Genomic DNA, 16,884 nt, shown 5'->3' with positions numbered 1-16,884 from the left:
CTAACCCGCATTTGCGTTACATGGAGAGGAAGACCACGAGAACCTCCCACGGTTAGCCTGACGGCAAGGGGACTCTAACCCATGATCCGTCTACCACTGAGGATATTTCACGTTAGCACTGTGGACGGTGCAAGCCGGATGCGGAATTCGTATCGACTGGGATTCGAACCCGGTTCGCCTCATTGGAAGGCGAACGCTCTATACCCTGAGCCATCGCGGCTCTTGGTTTGCTATCTTGTGCATTTTGAGGACAACTAAGTTTTCTCAAATGAGAAACTTGGAAAATCAGTTCTCCCCGAGAGTTATTATACAGTGAGGATAAGCAGTGTGGGAGAAAAACGGTTTCTATCCATGAGTAAACGAGACGAACAAAGAAAAGTATAATGAAGCAGACGACAAAAAGAATAGTGAAGAAGTAATGATTGGGGAGAAAAAAACGGTTCTCGCCCAATCTGATTTTCAAATTTGATTTTTTTTAAACTCCAAAATTTTTTAATTTTGTTTTGAAATTTTTAGGGGATGTAAATAAATGCTTGTGACGTTCGTGTATCGTTTTATTTTTACAAATTCAACCAAATTCATTCGAATTCATTCCTAAAAGTTCTCAAACCTTGAAATTCGTTTTCGTGAGAATTAGATTTCACGGACATAAACCGTACCTTTCCCCTTAATCTTCATTTATGTGAAAATCACATTTCAAAATTACATTTTTATTATAAAAATTTACATTTTATTGTCAAAAATTACATTTTTATTATCAATTACAAAATACTTCTCAGAAATTTACTTTTTTTAACAGAAATAAATAATTTGAAACACCAGCGTCTTAAAATTATTCGTTTTCAAAACTGTGCGTGCAGTAATAAGTGAAAAAAAACTGAAACTTTAGGTGGTTGTTTTGAGGTTGATCGTTGTAAAAAAATACTCTGAGTTAGAAAATGCTATTATGTTTTGCACCAAAAATAACCTCGTCAATAAATCTCATCTACATCTCATAAAATCCCCTCATATATAGATCAGCAATACCTTTAGTTGAAATTGAGTGAAATTATTCACACTTCAAATATACTTTTTTTGCTTGAAGTGTAGAAAAAATTACATAAATACCTCGAAAACAACCTCTCTAAGCTCTTTGCTCTGAAATAGATTTCTATGAACCTCAAAACAACTTCAAGTGAGAATAAAACAACTTCATTCACTTTGATTATAAATCCTGGTCGGTTGAGTTTTTTAAGTTTGTTCTTAAAGACAACTTTAAACAAACCTCAGATCAATCTTTTCATTTTAAAACATCCTTAAATAAACCTCAAAAGCACCCTAAAATTCAGTAAGAGCTGATTCTTTTCTTTTTTTAAAAATTTTGTATAAAATATATATTTTTCATTGTAAAATTTTCTTTCACATAAAAATTCAGTCTGGTCTAAGTCATCCAAGTATTTAAATTATCGCTACAAAAATCTGAAGTAATCATTCGCAGTTGCCAGATACGAGACGCATAAACTTTAATCTATTTGACAGCAAGCTAGTTATATTTAGCTCTTAAAATAACGTCTTTAATAATTGTTATTAATGTTCATTCATAAATTACTGGATTTCTTTGTGTAACATGAAGCTTCGGTGTTATAAAAGTATAAAAGGTGAAGAATTTACGGCCTATTTTTATTTCCTGGAAACTTGAAACAATAGAGTAAAATGATTTTGAAACACTACATCATAGGCATGAAATGTTTCAATTTGTTCTTTATCGTTTGCAATAATTTGCAACTTTGGAAAAATATATTTTGTTCAAACGAACTTTTTCCAAATTAAGCTGTGTAAGAAATATTTTTGTCAGATTTAATACAACATTGCTGCTCAGAAAAAAAAAATGGTAAAACTACCGTATGGTAAGGCGATTTCTGGTAAAAAATATACATATAATTTTGGCTAATAAGACCAAAATAAATTGTGAACTATTTATTTGGTTATTTTTTCGGTCACATTTTCGGGAAATTCGGTTTTTCAAAATTTCACCAAATTTTATCACACATTATAAAACCATATTTAATTGTTAATTTTTTACTGAAATCATTAACAAAGCTCTTCGACTAAAATTGCAGTCATTTTGGTGTTCTTATAGAGCCAGAAACATGGTAAAGTTTACTATAGTAAACTAGCGTGTTTCTGGCTCTATAGGAACAGCAACAAAAAAAACTCTGCAATTTTAGCCGAAGCGCTTTAGTTTTGACCCTAGCAGTTTTGACCTTAGTTTCTTTCTCAGTTTGAATATAAAAATATCTTATATTTTTCTTGATATTTTTAATTTCTTTTTTATTCAAAAAGTGTGTTAAAATACCTGCAAAATTTTTATTTTTTTAAAAACACATTTATTGAAATTTGAAACAATGGTGACAAAATTATCGGTAATTTTTTTTAGAAAATACCATCTGTTTTTAAAAGTCATCTTTTTCATCTGTATTATTTTGAAATCCATGAGGCTTCGGTCGAATAATCTTAGCAATAACTTTATAACGTTGCAAAACATATTTTATTCTAATGAATATATTCAGAATAAGGTGTTTTATAAATATTTTTGTTATATTCAATATTGACATCTGAAACAGTTATACAGTTACAGTTATACAAAATTATTTTTAAATACGTGAAGCCTATCGGTCAAACCACTACAAAAATAAAATATATTTATCGTTTGAATCGTTTTCGTTTTTTTTATCGTTTGAAAAATTTGAAACTTTATAACATATTTTATTCAAATGGACTTTATTTAACTGCGATTAAGAATTATTTTGCTAATTTTAAAGCAGCTAAATTACTAAAGATAAAAATTCATCTAATTAATACCATCCGGCATAAGTTTACGTTGCACGGCAGAATATTTTTTCTTTACTTTAAAACACTCGTTCTAACCCAAGCTAAATGTTATTTTTCATTTCTCAAATATTTATTTTTAAAGAACATCTTACTTATACTCGATTTTTCAAATTTTTTACAAAATCAATATTTATCATTGTGTTTTTATGACTTTTTTCCCCAAAGAAAGTGAAGCAAAAATGAGCTCAACCTCTCTTTCAGCTGAGCATTTTCCTAGTGTTGGTGCGTGTATTATGAGAACTGCTATTGCGTGATGTAAATCGTAATGTACCATGTCAACGATTTAGTTGGGGGGCCTAAACACCAGAGATTATTATGCACTAAACGAGCATACCTAATGGATTCAATATCCGGTCAAAAGATGTCACTTTTTTTCGATTACTTCACTGATGATAGTAGAAATATTCTGTGGCCATCCATGGTCAATATCTAGAATCTTTTGCCATTTAGATTGGATTTTCAATTTATTGTCTCAAATTTTTGGTAGTGTGATTTATTCTTTTCTGTTAAAAGATCTTTAAATTTACATGGGCCAAGAATAGTAATAATTGGTATCTTATAGAGTTGCCTAGTTCTTGAATGCAGAGCATTTATTCTACACTGGTTATCATAAATTAAGGAAAAATCACAAAAATAGCGATAACTCTTTCAAAAGTAAGCCAAACCGTGCAAAATTTGCATATGTTGTCCACTAAGAGTAGCTGAGTAAAATTGCAATATGCAAATTAGTGGCGCTGCACTCGGCTTACGTCATCTGCCTGGAGCATAAAAGTCCAAGTTTGAGAGAAAGCACACAAATTTTACTGTGATTGCGACATTGAAAATCTGAGATAGCCAATTCGTAATAATGACCTCTAGGCATCATTTGCCTGAAGAACTACGATGGAGAGCCATCGGGAGACTAGAGGCAGGGCAGAGTCAATCAGAAGTGGCCAGATGGCTAAATGTGAGTCCATCTGTGGTTCATAGACTTTGGAGGCAATTTCAAACCACAGATTCGGCATCTAGGAGGTTCAGTCAAGGACGGCCAACTGTTACGACCAGTGCCGATGACCGATATTTGACATTAAGTGCACGCAGGAATAGAACCGCTACTCCGACACATCTTAGATCCTCTCTTGCTGCAGCCACCGGAAGGTTGGTGTCAACGTCAACTGTGCGCAGAAGGCTCCACGAAGGTGGTCTGTATGCGAGACGACCAGCCATTTGCGTGCCGCTCACATCACGCCATAGGAGAGACCGTTTGCAGTGGGCCCGACAACATGTCCACTGGACGTCAGATCAATGGAGGCCTGTTCTCTTTACGGATGAGTCCAGGTTTAGTCTAGAAAGTGACAGTAGACGTTATTTGATATGGAGAGAACCTGGGACCCGTTATCATCCATCAAACATCCGTGAAAGAGATGCATACGGAAGAGGCAGTGTCTGTGTTTGGGGAGGCATATCCTTAGGAGGGCGCACATACCTCCATGTCTTTCCAAGGGGAACCGTGAATGCTCAGGTTTATCGAGACAACATCCTTGATGCTTATGTGCGCCCATATGCCGGGGCAATTGGTGATTGCTTCCTGTTACAGGACGATAATGCAAGACCACACAGAGCTCGCATTGTTGATGATTATCTTCAACAGGAAACAATTACTCGCATGGAGTGGCCAGCTCGATCCCCGGACTTGAATCCTATCGAGCACGTTTGGGATGCTCTAGGGAGGCGTGTATCTGCCATCAATCCGCCCCCTCAGACCCTTGCCACGCTTGCAACTGCTTTACAAGAGCAATGGCTCTCACTTCCTATTGAACTGATAGACCGCATAATTGAAAGCATCACACATCGCTGTTTGTGCTGTATTGCTTCTAGAGGCAATCATATTCCATATTAAAGGTACTTTTTCTATTGCAAACCGATACTTCCAATTTGTTTATTTTATACATGTGCTAATTTCTATACTACTATTAATGTCTGATAATTTCTTTTTATGTTGTTTAATACCTTACTATGTGTTGTATATTGTGGGTAAGTTTCATAAAATTCCATGTGTAATTTCTTGAGTTATCGCGATTTTTGTGAATTTTCCTTAATTTATGATAACCAGTGTATATTGTTTGATGTGGTAGATGCGTTCTTAATGACTTTTTGTCTGCGGAAAATATTTTTTTGGTAAATATTTTTTTGGTTTCGCGTTTTATCCTGTTTCCGAGATTTTTTAATCAATATTTGATACAAATAGTGATATTTTTTACACCGAGAAAAAATGTATAGTCGAAACAACCAGAAAATGGTAAAATTTACCGTGTTTCTGGCTCTGTGGGTACACCAAAAGGCTCTGTAATTTTTACCTAAGCACTTTGGTAATGATTTTAATAAACTTGACAACAAATTAAGGTTTTTGTAATATGTGATAAAATTTAGTAAATGTTGTACAATTTGGAAAATTTATCATAATATCTTACAACATGGTATAAAAACTATTTATTCGGTTCAATTTACTCTTCAGATTTGGTATTTTCACTAAATGTGAGTTAGAAAGGACTATAGTTCAGACTTTCCTGTAAACTGTTGCCATAACAAATGGAAAAATTGCTAAATGAATGGTTTAAATAACGTATATTTTCGCTTTATTATCCTGAGTTATAGTTCTTTTTTTTCACCAGAAATGCAATTACCATACATACGATAATTTTACCAGAATTGTTTTTCTTTGTGTATAAGTCGCAGTAATTTTTCTACTTTGCACGATTTTGCACGTGCTGTTTTCTTTCAGAGTATGTTCTCAACTAAAAAGGTAATTTTGCTTGAGAATTCTTCCTCCACCCATGGTAAAATCTGCAATACTGTAATTAATGCGGTTGCTTAAACTTTAAAAAAATTCAATCTGTAGATAGTTTTCAAATCTGGCCTAAATTTTAGAAAGTAAAATGGGTTAAAAATATATCTGAACTAGGCTTCAAGTAATGATTATAGCCTCGCGAATGAGCTCGTTCCAAAGTATAATACATTTATTTTGTATTCTTATTTTATGTTTCTTAACTTTTTTTCGGTATAATATGCTGTCAGAAGCATTCAATTTCTGCGATTTATGAATCAATATTTTTCTAACTTTATTTTTATTAACGTTACTATATCTGTGCGATTTTTCTTCACATAATATATAGCGCATGCGCGTTTTTTTACAATTTTTTCTTTTGAATATTGTCATTTTTTCTCATTTTTACCATTTTTTTTATATAATATATTACCGATGTGAATAGATAATATAAATGTTGATTCTAAAATCAGACACAGATTTCTAATGACATCGAAATTAAGTATGTGACATAACTCAAAGTCGTTAGCTTATACCTTCTCCAAGAATTATTTTACATATCACCATAAAGATTTGTGGCATATGAATTCTTATTAAGCGCAATATTTCTAAAACGCGGAGAGATTAATTAAATCCGTCGTTACTAGCTTTGCCTCAATCAGCCTAATGAATCCGAAATAATCGAATAATTATTTACAACGTAGTTTCCTGCATTCGACAGTAGTAGAAATTGAAAAATTTCGTCTGATTTCCATCAGCTCCTCTGCCAGATAGAGCACTCAATATCTAATTATCAGCATAAGCCCATCCCCAAACTTCTTTAGAAAAAGAAAAATCGTCGAAACGCAAACTTTCCCCTAAATTGGTTTCTTAATGGCAGAACTCCGGCATTGCAAATATTCGCTATCGGGGTAGAAAGATTCCCAATCTTATGCTTCCATTGCTTTTCCTCATCATCAAGATTTTCTTGATGGAAAAGGATGAAGATGAAGACGAAAAAGAAAAGGAAAAAAAAAGATGAAGTTATTAAGCCAATTCTTAGACGAATGTATGTTCGTAATGTCAATGAAGGAAGAAAAAAAAAGAACCTGCAAGGAAAGAAAAAAAAAGTAGTGTATATTTATATTTAGCATAACGAAACGATTCTGAAAAGATCTTTCCTTGCCAGCAAGGTGTGTAAAAGTCAGATGAACTTTCGACTGCGTTCATAACTCTTAGAAGTTAAGTAGTGAGGTACCTGCTTTTTCAAAATGTCCCCCTTAATTGCTTTTTTCATTCCTTCCATCTATTGCTAAGAGATTTGGCTTGGCGCGTCTACACCCAAATTGTAAGAAATGAGAGACAGAAAGGCAGGATGGCAATAAGAAGATCTGTTTTTTGGCGGTGTTTGGGTACCTAAAAGGGATATTTTGCCATAAGGCTTTTAAGCAGTGCAATTAAAGTAGGAATTACGTTTTTCTGCAACATTTCTTTCTTTAAAAGAAGGAATAAATGTTCTTCGAAGGAAAAAAAAGAGAAACTAACAGATCTCAGGAAAAACAGTTATTCAAAATGGGTAAATGAAAAAAAAATCGATATTTTTAGAGCAGCTTTTTTTATAGTTTAAATGTGCATCTTTATTTTCTTCAGGAAATATATTTAATAATGTTTTTTTTTTTAATTTCATACAATTAACAATAATAATAGGTACATTTACACATATAATACAATATGCATTTACACTTATTATATGCATATTTACTTTGACGTACGAAGTACTTTACTTTAGTATGACATATTTACATTTTACTTAATTTACTACGCACGTATACATTTAAAATGTAATAACTAGGGTGATTTAGAGCAGCTGTTTCCAAATGGTGTTCCTCAGAACCCTAAGGTTCCGTAAATTTTTGTTCTTTTCTTGCAATAATTCAAGTGCAATTTTTGCAATATTCAAGTGCAATTTTTGCAATAATTCAAGCGCAATTTTTTAAATATGCGTTTCTTGCTGTTAGGAACAATTGGTTGGAAAGGCACAAATGTCGCATAATTTTTTGATCAGAAGGGGTTTCTTTTTCCTTAATAAAAACCGCCTATTGCTTCTTGGTTGCTTTATCGTTTCGAAATCAAATTGACTAATAAATACACAGCGCCTTGAACCGCAAACAATCAATTTTAAAAACAATACTTTTTTTTCTTCACTTTCTCCTTTTAGAAGTTATCTTGTATCTTTATGTTTTCACGGTCTAGTAAAGGATCACCCTTTTCTTGATTTATTTTATTTAAAGAACAGATTTGTTGCGTAAGGTAATGTCATAAGATAATGTCGTCAGTTTATCAATCTAACTTCCGCCGCATTATTGGTTCGCTTCTTGCATGCTAATAGATTCTGGCATACGTCACCGCTTCTTCCTGATTGGTCCTAATCTTATGTTCATCTGTTTGGGTGGCTGTTTCGCTATTCTGTCAGAATGATGTTATTTTCTGATAGTGTCAATGCGTAGCGTCAAAGCGGAAGAGTTATTGTTGTTCTGTGCAGGAGTTATCTCCATTTCTCGACATTTTCATCAAAAAGCATTTTTGTTCGCTTCAATTCTTATATTCTGCAATTTTTTTTTCTTCAAATTGTGAATTCAGCGTTGTGTCTATTTATCGTTTGGAACTGTTGTCTTTTTTAAGTTTAAGCAATATTTTTAAATAAGCATTTATTTATTTTTTTATTTAAGAAAAATCACATTTTAGTACTTTTTTAGTATTTCATATAGTATTTTTAACTAAGTAATTTAAAAATAAATTTTAATAGAGGTTGTTTATAAATGATATCACATTTTTTTCTCCATTCAATACTACCCCTTACAAAAAAAAATAAGGTGATTTTGAGGTTGAGTGATGAAAAAAATACACCTGACGTCGAAAATAAGATTATATTTTGCACCAAATATAACCTCATTTATACCTCATAAAATCAACCTCATATGTAAATCAGAAATAATTTTAGTTTAATTATTCACACCTCAAATATACGTATTTGCTAGAAGTGTGGAAAAATTAATCCGTGCACCTCAAAATCAACCTCCCTAACCTGGGTTGCTTTAAGGAAGATTTCCATCAACTTCAAAACAACCTCAGGTGTGAATAAAACAGCTTCATACACCTTGATTATACACCTTGGGAGGTTGATCTTTTAAGGTTGTTTTTAAAATCAAATTCGAATAAACCTCAAATCAACTTTGACACCTCGAAAATACCTTAAATATCTGTCAGAGTGTCTCTACCTCCTCCATTTATTACAAAGTGTACCCCTATTTATCACAAAGTAATGTCGATGTACACTAGATAATAGATATATTTTTGCAGATCAGAAACAAAGTACCACCCTAAGGTTCATATTTCAAATTTTATTTCAAGTCTTAACGAGGCTTTTTAAGTACAATTGTGATTATAACAATAAAGATTATATGTGCAATTTGCAGTTTGTTCTACTATAACAACAAAACTTATTTTTCAATTGTTTTTCAAGACTATGAAAGCAAAAAATTCATTAATAAGCAACTTATTGGATCAACATTAACATAAACTTGACTTCCTCTAGGGCAGCGTTTCTTAACCTTTTTGATACAATGGACCCCTTTTAAAATTTTTTAAGAAGTCATGGACCACCCCCCTGAGAGAAAAAAAATTGCAAAAAACATCAATTTTTATTATTTTATTTATTTTAGCATTTAATTTTATTATTTCAATAGTATTCAAAATATTTAAAATTAAAATTTTTAGTCTGAAGGTTGTTGCTGCTTTTCCTTAAATAATAAATTGAATAGAGGGATGGTTTTCGACAAAGCAACGCGCATAACATGTTCAACATTCAATCGATAACGATGTTTTGCTTTTATTGTCACAACTGTGGAAAGTCCGGCTTCGTTAAGATACACTGTAGCTAACGAAATTATAGCTGAAATCGCTCGCTTTACAAGCAATGGGTAGGCTTCTTTCACAGAAGACAAAGTGTCCGAGTGTTTTTGAATCGAAATCCATTTTTAGCAAGGACTTTGTTCTAAGATCTATAAGCTCATCTTTGGCAAGGTTCATATCATCGATACAGTCAATATCACAAGGAAAAGGATGACGAATCCACAACTCATCTTTTATCTTTATCTCATCCAATTTAAAATATTTTTTCAATGAAACTTGAAGTACTTCCAGGTGCTCACAGATTTCATTTTTAAGTTATTCAGTAACAAATTATCTTGCCAAGATCCATTTTCAGAAAGCACTTCGTCCAACATTTAAAAGTTTGCATATATCTCATTTGGAATTCTATTTTTTTCAAAGTGGCATCTTCAATTAGAATGCTTGTAATTTCTCAGTTGCATCCATAATGGTATATCGGATCCTTGGATTAAAAGACTTATATTGTTCATGCGGTTAAAATTATCTGCCAGGTAAGCCAATTTATAGGTAAAATCCTTTTTGTTTAAATATTCGAAGAAAAAGTTATCTTTTTCTTCTAGAACAAGTGATAATTCGATCTTCAACATGAAAAATTGTTTCAAAACCTGCTCTCGTGACAGCCAGCGCAATTCCGTGTGGTACAGAAGTACCTCATGCTCTGCGTCCATTTCTTGACACAGCGTTTTAAAGAGACGAGGATTAAGAGCTCTACGTCTAATAAAATTTACAGTTTTAATAACTTTTGATAATGCTTCTTTTAAGCTGGTTGGAAGCTCATGTTTATGTAAAAAACAATGAGTAACAAGAACATTAGGAGACTTTTTTTTTACCAACAGGGCAGAACCAGATTTATTGCCAAGCATCACAGGTGCTTCATCTGTACGAAGTGAATGAAGTTTTTCTTTCCAGCCGAAGTCTTGTTTGGTAAAGGAAACATTTAACATTGCAAAAACATCAACTGCCTTTGTAGTTTGCAAAAGAGACTCACAAAATAAGAATTCTTCTTTGATAGTATCAAGAGACACGTAACGAACAAAAACAAGAAGTTGAGTATAATTCGTGATATCTGTAGTTTCACCCACTTGCATACTAAAGGGAAATGGCGATACTTTCAATTCATCGATGATCTTTTTCAAGATATTGCAAGAAATTTCAACTATTCTTGAATGTGTCACATCATTTGAAAATGGAATTGCCTCAAGTTTTTTTTCTCTGTTCCAATCTACAAACTAATTCAACCATCTCCAGCGCACATGGCTTAATTAACGTCTCTCCAATAGTATGCGGTTTCTTGCTTTTAGCAATATGATATGCAGCTTTGAGAGATGCCTCAGCCAGAGGTTTTTGTGGAATACCAAATCCAAGCTTGTCTAATGTTCCAGATTTCAAAAACTAGACTTTCTTCTTAAAAAAAAATCTAGCTCTAGTAACCTGAACAAGGTGTCAAATGTACGTAGCTTGATAGAGGATAATAAAAATAGTACAGCGGACGTCATCAGGGGGTTGGTCCTGATGGTGCAAACTGAAAGTGCAGGATGTTAAAAATATGACAGGGATATTTAAGGGCTGTGTGCAGTCCGTACTGAATTTGGGGTATCTCGATCACCTAGTTTCAAATATGTATGTATTTTCACCTTCTAGAAAGAAAAAAAGATAAATGCTATTTAAATATTATTGATCCAAACGTTTTAAAAATTAGGAGTAGTCGGTGGACCCCCAAAATATGACCCATGGACCCCTAAGGGGTCCATGAACCACAGGTTAAGAAACACTGCTCTAGGGCTATTTGGGATAAACTAAAAAGCATTTTACGTTACGTGATGAGGAAATCCACAGAAACTTTCTCTGCTCCCTTAACTCGAATATATATTATCCGTAAGCTACTGAAAATATTATTTACCAGCAACGTGGACAATGCAACATTATGGACAAGTATGCAAATTTATCACCTATCACCATAACTTGAACATGGGTCACCTCATATGAAAGCTGGAGCTCTATCTTTCAAACTACCCCGACAATCCTTTTAATTTATCCAAATTTTAAAAGTAATGATTATCCAATTGACATTTAATTAACGTTTTTATATATATATTTTTTTTACCGGTACAAAAAAAAGAAAAACACAAAAATATTTATGATATTCATGTCCGGATTCAAATGTCGTAGAAAAAAGAAAACAACTGTCATTAATAAATAAACTTCCCTGTCATTATAGTCAAAACAAAGAATCATTGAATATCTTTCATGGTGTAGAAAACAGAATGATTCAGCCAAACAATTTATAAATGTTTCGCCTATTCTCTTTCGCATTTTACTAAAATATCTTAAATCTAATTTTGATTAGCAAGCATACAATGATAAATGCACTTATAAAAGGCAATTATGTGTTCCTACAGAGTCCATGAAATGCTTTGCATTAGCCCCAAAGACATCAAAACAAAACGTTGGCACACAGTATTCAGAATTTGAAAAGAAAAGAAAAAAAAGAATACGGATTAAAACAGCGAAGTCATTGTTCCCTCTTCTGCCGTAAGCGCCATCTATCAATTAATTGTCGTAGTGCTCAAAAGCATCCGAATGTACTCTCTACAGATTAATTTTTAGGATTTTAAAAAAAAAAAAAAAAAAAAAGAACTTCTCGAATTCATCCTTCGACTGTAAAGTGCTTCAATGTCGCATAAAGAGGTGACGAAACTATTATAGAATAAGTTCTTGTGTTGGCGTGTTTTGTTTTGTGTTTAAAAACTGGCAGAACTTCTTTGTGGAGAAGATAAAAATATTGCTTTTGGACTGTTTGTTCTGGAGGGTTCTCAACTCAAGTGCCTTATTGAAAGTTTATTTGAGAAATGAAGGATTGTTTCTGTTTCTACTCCATCCTAACCTTTCTATACAGATTAACAAAGATCTTTTATTTAAGATAAATGAATATTGAGTAGCTTTTTTTTTCTCTATCTTTATCTCAATCTTCTATCTCATCTTATTTTTTTCCCTGTTCAATAAAAGAGAAAGAAATTTTGACCGAATAATTAATCTTTATTTAATATTTTTGGTGTACAACAATGAGTGATATCTTTTTACTATTTAGTGCAATATTATTTTTTCTCTCCTTGAGACGTAGAAAAATTTGATATTAAACGCATAAATAATTATACAGGGAGCGTAGCGTTTTTCAAAGGTGCTTATTTTCGATTTTTAAAAGCCCTTAAAGGTGCTTTTTTCATTGGGTGTTATTTAAAAAGTGCTTAATTTGCCTTTTTTCAAAATGAGATTTTTCCTTTGCTATGTTGATTTTCACTTCGAATTTTGCAAAAAGACACAGTTCGCATTGTTTTATTCAACGTTTTCACAATTAATTCAACACCCAATCTATTTTCGGCTTATTGTCAGTCCGCAGCGTATGAAAACGCCATTCGTTTTACATGATTCAAAAGTTCATGATTTTTGACAAAAACAATGCCAAAAGTTTTTTTTTTTTTTTTTTTTTGACATGACGCTTAAAACAAGATAAAACCGTCGATCGTCTAAAACTTTCCAACCCTGCCTAATTATGATATTTTTTTAAACCGCTAAAAATATTTTTTCAGTGATTAAAAGGTACTTATTTTTTGTTGAATAATTTGGCTACTCACCCTGTTATATTTAATTAGTGTTATGCTAAAAATAACTAATTTCCTGTAGAAAATAATTGAAATACTAATTATATAAGCTAATGTTTGATGTAGTAAAATTACCATAACTAATGCTACATATGCACAGGAGTTATCAAATGTTTTTTTTTCCGTATTTTTACAGCACCATTATCAATTGTTTACTAACAGTTTCGGTCCAGTTATTGAAATAGATCTTTCTATTGTTGGACGTGAAATGTTTTCTTTGTCAGTAAAGAAAGGTGTCGTTTGTGAAGGAAGAATTTTAATTAAGATCGAGTATATTCCCTTTGGCTAAACTGTAAATGAAAAATTGCTCGAAATTATGTAATCAGTTGCAGAACTCTGCTAATGCATTTTCTTCTATGAATACATTTTCTTATAAAACAAATAAAAATTTTATTTAATAATTTCCATATATAATTTTTACTTCTGTGAGTTATTTGTATTATTGTATGCATTTGCGGAAATTTTCAATAAACCTATCGTTCTTCGTAAGAAATAACATTCAGTCTGTCTATCATTAATTGTTCTTTTAACTTATCGCTGAATATTAATCCATATAAGTTGCTTAATTAAATAATTTAATTAGGGTTAAAAAAACGCTATGTCTTTCTTGTATGAATAGTTATTCAAATCATCATTAATCTTTGTTAGTTACACAATTTAATTATTTAACCTTAGCTGAAAAAAAAAAAACTTTATTCCAAATGTGATTGTTTATTCTTCTTATCACTAAAGATTAATTCATGTTAGTAACAATATTAAATTATTTTTCTAAATATTAAAAAGTTCAACTTTTCTGAATGCTTTTCAGCAAAGCATTGTTCATTCTATATTAATTTATATTAGTTACCCAAACAAATTAATGAATCTTAATCGAAAAAAGAAGAAATGTTTAGTCTTTCCTGATTTAATTGCTTGCTTACTCAACTTATCACTAAATATTAATTTATAACTTATCATTATCACTAAATATTATAAATTCTCAACTTATCACTAAATATTAATTCTATTAAATAAATATTAATTCAGAATAGTTTCACTTCTGAATTATTTAATCGAGCTTGAAATGCGAGCTTGAGCAAGCATTGATCTTCAAATAATCATTACTATTATCATCTCATTTTAGTTACATAAATATATTATTTTATTGATCTTTGTTAAAAAAAAAAAATAAACGCTTATATTAGGTGTTGATTGTTTATTCAACTTATCACTAAGTATCCATATTAGTAACGTAATCCATATTGCAATTAAATGACATATTCTAGATATTAAAAAGTTCAATTTATTTCTCTGGAAATTCCTTTCTAAGAGTAGAATTGCTTATTCTACTTACCTTTAAATATCATTATAATTAAATATTAAAATAGGTTCACAATAAATTATTGACTCTGTAAGAAGTATATAGTCTTTATTGTGTTAATTGTTTATTCAACTTAACATTAATCATTAATTTGTACTAGTTGCACAATTAAAGTATTCAATCTAGATAGGAAGGAGAAAAAAACGTTTGCTCTTTCCTGTGTCGATTGTTTATTCAACTTAACGCAATTAAATTATGGTGTTGGTGCAATGAATCACAAATTTGTTGAGCTTTGAAATTCATTAAACAGGAATTGTTCATGCACCTTTCTCTACCTTCAAAGCACATGTGTGCCAAATAAAGCTAGGTATAAAAAATAAAAAAAAATGGCAAATGGAAGGTTATTTTTCCACCCACTACCCCCTTCTCATTTTGACAGGAACTGAGGATAGAACACATTTGCTGCGTCATCGAACACCTTTGCATGCAAGGAAGGGGAAAAAAAATAAAAAAAATGAAGGCTATTTTTTTTTAATATCGCACGGTGCATAGCCTGCGCGTGAGGTAGGCCGACAAACCCTGTTCAAAAGAATGGGAATGTGCTCTTCCGCAGATTGGGTACAGCCGGTTGAACCCACGTGGAAGATACGAAAGTGGAAGCTTGGGGAACAGCTTTCTCTGAACCTTTTGCGTTTAAAAAAGTCACTTTTATAGTCTATTTAGGAAAGATCAAGAAGGTTCAAAAGAGGTCAGTTTACGGAGCTTTCTACCACAATTGAAGAAAGATCAAGTTATTTATCTGCGGCTGGTGGAAGAAAAAAAAAAAAAAGAATTCGATTGTGTTCAGAACAATACTCAGGGTTATTTAATATTCATACACGTGTTTATAACAAGGATTGTTTTTTTTTTATTTCCCTAGTATTTTTTTATTTAAGGGCTTTTTCTTTTAAATTTAATGTATTAAAAATCTGTCAATTTATTTCTCTAAATTGTATGGTTATGAAATTCCTTCCCCTCGTTCATATCTCAAAATGTAATAATTGCTCCAATATAAATTTTTATTTTTTTTATAAATGAAGTAAATGTTAATTAAAATATATCTCTAACATTTGTTTGCTTAAGAGTTGCTTTTATTTATTTTTTTTTCCTGGAGAGCATCCTAATTTATAAACATTTAATTCCGTCAACAGTAGTTACGGGGCTTTGTACACTATAACTAAAATAATATGTATATATTTTTAGGAATAATGAGTAGTGAGAGAAAAATATGTACTAACTATACATTTGAAATTATTTATAACTTTAACATTTAAAATGATCTCTAACTTTAACATTTAAAATAATTCATAAATTCATACTAATTCTTATAATGTGATTATATATTTAAGGTATCCGACTACCTTCGGGACAAAATTTTTGAAAAATAAATATTTTTCACAACATTATTGCAATTTATATTGTATATTAATTTAAATAAACATATTTAATAGAGAAAATTTTAATATACAGGAAATTTTTTGTTTAAAGAGTATTTTTTAGATAATTTTAATGAAAATAACTCATTAACGGAAAACACTCTACACAAAAAACTATTGTACATGCAGCTATCAAACTTTTTGAGCCGTTTCGTATAACCCTCTGAAGTGTTATGAACCTCAACTTAAATGATAGCATGAAATTAAAAAAATTTATGGAGTGTTAAGCATATTTTTCCATTTTTTTTCACATTTTCTTCACATTATCTACTGCAAAATATCTCATAAAACAAAAAATAATACAGTTATCTGAATTCTGGAGGTCTGTTACATAACCACCAATACAAGAAACAATCTCTGAAAGTTTGAAGACAAATTTATTATAATTAGTTGAGTTATCTTGTTTTCCGTAGACAAAAAACAGCAAAATTGTCATTTTGAGAAAAACACAATTAAAGTTTATAATTACATTTTTTCTAAAAACTATGAATGTTTGTCAGTAGGAAGTTATTATATTTTATAGGGGGCACATTCCTTCACACATTTTCTTAGTTTTATTTAACGTAGCGATATTTTAACGTATTATTTAGCGATATTTTAAAGTATTTAGTGAATAACATCAAAAGTCTACTACTTATAAAGCATTTAACACAGGAACAATTTTTTATTAAACAACCATCTTACTGTATTTTCACACTTTAATATATATGTCTAAATATAGTTTTTATTAATAATTAGAAGTAAAAAATATTTTTTATAATATTTATAATAGCTCAAATCTAGAATTTTCTTCTAAATGCAATTTGTTATCATAGCAAACCGGACAACATAATGAAGCTAATATCA

General features: G+C 31.2%; 1 protein-coding gene across 17 annotated transcripts in view; it reads left to right on the top strand.

Annotated features, from left to right (window-relative positions):
* LOC107436679 (RNA-binding protein Musashi homolog Rbp6) overlaps nt 1–16,884 on the top strand; it is a 463,932-nt gene that overhangs the window by 35,884 nt on the left and 411,164 nt on the right. The window lies entirely within an intron of this gene.

The sequence above is a fragment of the Parasteatoda tepidariorum genome, chromosome 6 (genome assembly GCF_043381705.1).
Source record: "Parasteatoda tepidariorum isolate YZ-2023 chromosome 6, CAS_Ptep_4.0, whole genome shotgun sequence".
Taxonomy (NCBI): domain Eukaryota; kingdom Metazoa; phylum Arthropoda; class Arachnida; order Araneae; family Theridiidae; genus Parasteatoda; species Parasteatoda tepidariorum.
Note: the sequence above shows the minus strand (reverse complement) of the source record. Positions and strands in the feature narration are given on the sequence as shown.